This window comes from Zonotrichia albicollis, chromosome 31 (assembly GCF_047830755.1).
Source record: "Zonotrichia albicollis isolate bZonAlb1 chromosome 31, bZonAlb1.hap1, whole genome shotgun sequence".
In the NCBI taxonomy this organism is placed as follows: domain Eukaryota; kingdom Metazoa; phylum Chordata; class Aves; order Passeriformes; family Passerellidae; genus Zonotrichia; species Zonotrichia albicollis.
In genome coordinates, this window is record NC_133849.1 from 5,366,159 (window position 1) to 5,370,673 (window position 4,515).

The 4,515-nt window shown below is 51.7% G+C and overlaps 1 protein-coding gene across 4 annotated transcripts in view; it reads right to left on the reverse strand.

Moving 5' to 3' along the window:
- LOC102061417 (uncharacterized) overlaps positions 1-4,515 on the reverse strand; it is a 236,416-nt gene that overhangs the window by 72,127 nt on the left and 159,774 nt on the right. The window lies entirely within an intron of this gene.

Sequence of the window (4,515 nt, forward strand, 5' to 3'; positions counted from 1 at the left end):
AGCACGGGCAGCTCACACCTGTGGCCCACCGGGCTGGGTCTGGCCTGGGACATTTCCAGCATCGGAGGGACTGATAAGAGACTGAGTGAGCTGAGCCTACAGACCATGGAGGGACTTTGTGAGTTTGTGTCTCTTTTAGAGCGGCAAGAGGTTTTATTATTTCATATTATTTAGGTTTTATTGTTTAATAAACAGGTTTTTCCACTTTTCTCCAAGGAGGTATTTTATTTTTCCCGAACCAGTTGGGGGAGGGGCCAATTGAATCTGCTGTCTTAAAGGAACCCCTTTGTGGGTTCTCTCCCAAATTTGCCCTGAACCAGGACAAGGTCTTTTCCAACTTCATGGATTCCATGATTTTAATTTCCTATTGCCCAAGGGTGTCTTCTGTAGCCAAATGGTGAAAAACTAGGGAAAAGACCAAGATTTTGGAGACAGTGGGGTAGAAACCCCACCAAAAAAGGTTCTTCCTTTCCACCTAAGCAGTGGATCCTCAGCTGGTACGGACAAGGAAATCCTTTTCTTTTGGCCTTGATTTTGTTTTAATTTCTATTTATCCCTTTAAAATATCCAATATTGAGGTAAAAACAGACACTGAACTAAGACTTGGGTGTGGTCAGGGTAGGACACATGGACACATGGAAAGAGACTTGGGGACACATGGATATTAACAGGGATGTGGCCATTTGTGGGGACATGGGGGGACACGGGCATGGATGGAGATGTGGGGGACAATGACAGGGATGGAAACATGGTGGGGAGACAGCCATGGGTGAGGACATGGTGGGACATGGGCAGTGACATGTGGGGACATGGCCATGGCCGGTGCCATGGGGGAACTTGCAGGGGATGTGGGGGATGCTGGGTTTGAGGGGGTTGAGGGTTCCTGGGAGGGACTTGGGTCTTGCTGAGGCCTTTGGGGACCCCAGGCTGAGCAGCTCCAGCTGTGCTGGGAGACCCTGGGGGAGGTTCTGGGGCAGCTGATCAAGGACCCCCTGACCTGGAGCCCCAGCCAGGCATTGGGCTCCTGGAAGGGGATGAACATCCGTGTCCCCAGGAGGGAAATCCCAGCACCCCCAGGGTGTCAGGGGCAGCTCAGAGGCCGCAACAGGGAGGGGAGAGCCAGAGAGAGCTGTCACACTTCTAAGCTAAACCCCAAACGTCCCAAAACTGAGGGATTCCTCCCAGGAAAAAGCAGCCAGGAGCTGCTAGAATAGACGGAAAGGGGGAATGTGACCCTCCAGACTGAGCAGGAGGGGCCTGCATCCCCCAAAACCAAGCCCAGGGGTGAGGGCTGGGGCTGGGGGCACAATGGGGAAGGGGTGGAAGAGCAGGTGAAAGAGGATTCAGAGCGCGAGAGGGATGGGATCCCCAAACTGAGTTGGGAGGGGTCTTTGTGTTGGAGGAATTATGAGTGGGGGAAGGGAATGGTGGGGATGGAACAGAAAAAGAGCGGATCCATGGGGATCCATTTGTGTCCCCATCATTCGATTCCTGGAGTGATTCCCTGGGGCTCAGGGGGGGAATGGATCCGCAATGGGTGGGTCCCCAAGCCCCCTGCCCAGCCATGGGGGGTTCATGGGGGTTCCCTCCACTCAAATGCTGGTGATGCTGCAGCCATGGGGGAGAGGTGGGATCTGGAATGGGCAGGGAAGGAAGAGCAATAGGAAGAGGAAGGAGAGGAGGAGGAGGAGGATGGAGAAAAGGAGGAGCAGGAACAGGAGGAAGAGGAGGAGGAAGAGGAGGAGTCACAGCAGAACCACGCTTTTCCTGCCTGCCTGCTGAGTCTGCAGCTCCCCTGGCCCTGGCAGCATCGATCCCCCAGATCCCACAGGTGAGCAGGGAGGGGGAACTTGCCCCAAATCCACTGGGGGGGCCTCTGGGAGGATTTGTTTGCAGAGTAGGGGATGTTTGGATCTTGCAGGTCCCCAAGGGTGAGACACAGATGCCCCTTTGGAGACTTGTGCAGGGTTCCTGTGGCAAACTGGCTGGGGAGGTGGTACCAGTTGTGGGGGGACATTGGCATCAGAGTGGGGAGAGCAACAAAGGCCAATTCTGGCAGCCTGGAGGGGTGGGGGAGGGTGGAGATGAGCAGGGTCTGGGCCTGCCTGACTGTGAACAGGGCTGTTACTTCTGGAGCTGTATTTGGGCAGGAGGACCAAGGGCTCACCCATTGTTTTTCCCCCAAGCCAGGATTTGTCAATCCCAAACTTTGTCTGGATGGAGCTGGAGGAGGCTGCCAGGAAAAGGAAGATGGCCTGGGACACTGAGGCAGGTGAGGAAGAAGTCACTGCCCCTTTCCCCCTCTCCTCTGCTCTGTGTCTCAGCCCAGCATTGCCCCTGGCTGCAGGACCGCCCCACTGCTGACACCGTCCTGCCAGGGATGAATTGGTGGGATCCCTTCCCCTTCCCTCTAGCACAGAGGCAAATCCCATCCTCTCCTTGTCCACAGCTCCTTCCTCTTCTCTTTCTGTCCTTCTTCCTTCCTCATTCCTTCCTCTCCTTTTCTTTCCTTACCCCAGGCACTGAGCAGCAGATGGAGACCAGGGAGGACAAATCCCTGTGGTATTCACATTTCTTGCAATAGAGACATAATTCTCTCTCACAGGACTTTTCCTGGGAAGTGGTGGAAAGGCTGAGAAAGCTCAGAAAGGAAGAAAACAATTCTTATCTCACTTGCTGTACCTGTTGTTTGGCACATGTGGAATGTGTTATTGAGATTGCTTACCGAGAGTGATTTGTTAATTGGACTGTAGTGATGGTTGTTTGGACTGATAGACCAATTAGGTCAAAGCTGGGTTGTGACTGTCTGTAAAGGGTCAGAGGTTTTTCTTTAGTATGTAATTTAGTATAGATTTAGTATAGCAATAGTGTAATGTAGTATAGTATAGAATAAAGCATCTGCTCAGCCTTTACAATCATGGAGTCAGAGCACATATTTCCTTGGATGGGTGAGACAAAGTAGAAATTTAACAGGATAGAAATGCATTTTTGGATTTAGGTGAAAAGTGCTGTTCTGAGCCTGTAACTTGTTTATCTGTGCTTAAGACTCCCTGTTCTCACAAGAGAGGAAAAAAATCAAAGAAAAAATCTTGTGCTCACAGAATGGCCTCGACCAAGAGAAGGAATTCAAACTCCCAAGATAAGCAGACGCCCCTTTGTCAGGGCCAAAGGCTGAGGCTGACCAGAGAGCTCTCTGCGCCAAGGGCAAGGACTAATAAAAACTAATTGCAACCTGTAACGTGAAATCAGTAAAATGAATATGAATGAGACAATATGCATATGTATAAGCAAGGGGGAATTCTCAAAGGTGCGCGTGTCCTTTAGGGGGAACAACGATTCCCACATGCGTCCAGTGCTAAACATACCGGCTTTGCAACTTTTTACAAAGTTGTGGAGTTTCCCCTTTTTTTCCACTAATCATTTTGGCGAGCCAGCTAGGAGACTGACTGTCTCTGCAGGGGCGGAAGGGAGGACGGACTCCTGGGCGCTCCCTGGGATTTTCCTGGAGGAGCTCTGCTCCATCTCGGCTTGCCTCCTGCGGATACAGACAATGACCTGCTGCTGTGCAGATACATGGTATGTCTGTCAAAGGGCCCGGGAGAGATAGTGCTGCTGATAAGTCACTCAGAGATATCTGAGTGCACAGCCTCGTCCCTGTGCTTGCAGGCAGCCATCGACCAGGAGCACGGTCAGCGGCAGAGGTTCCCGGTTGATAGCGCGACTGGGAAAGGGTTCATTGTTCAATGGAGCGGCCGCTAGCGACTCTGGGGTGAGCCCAGTGAACCCAAATTTTGTGTGCTTGTGGTGTCCTGACATTGTATGGCTAATGCATTGTGTGGTTAATGTTGGTGTGTTTGTAATCGTGTCAGTGTGTGGTGTATAAACAGATCGAGCGAGTGAGTGAGTGAGTGTACCCACGGCGTGCGGGGGCAGTTCTACCCGTGTCTGAAGCAGCCAGGTGAGGCCCAGAGCACTGGCTGGGGCAGGCTGTGAGGGCAGGGAACACCCCGTGGAGTAGTGGAACAAGTGGAGAAACGTGGGTGAGGACATTTATTAATTTATTCTGTTTAAAAGTGATGATGTGTGATTTGTGTAGATTGTGCACGTTTTAACCATGGCTAGAGGGGATTTCTCTGGCCCCGCAGTTTGGACTTGGTCCCTGGAATTTTACTGTGTGCTGTTATTTTGATTGTGTCCAGAGTGTATGAGGACCAGAAGAGGCTGATAAGCTGATATGGGTAGATGCTGAAGTGTTGTATGCTGGGTTGTGTCAAGAAAAGTGGGCACCCTATTGGAATATGAATCCCAATATTACCAGTTAGATTGTGCCTGGGCCAGTGTGACCCTCGCTGCTGAGCCAAAGGCGGCTTCTGTGGTGCTTTACCCCAGAGACACCTTTAGCTTGCTGGTGATGGCAGCCGGGCACTAAACAAGTCCAGGCTTGTTAGGAACTCCGTTACCTCAGGAAGAAGACTTCAGGCGAAGGTGAGGAGTAAAAAGGAGAGGATTCTGCCA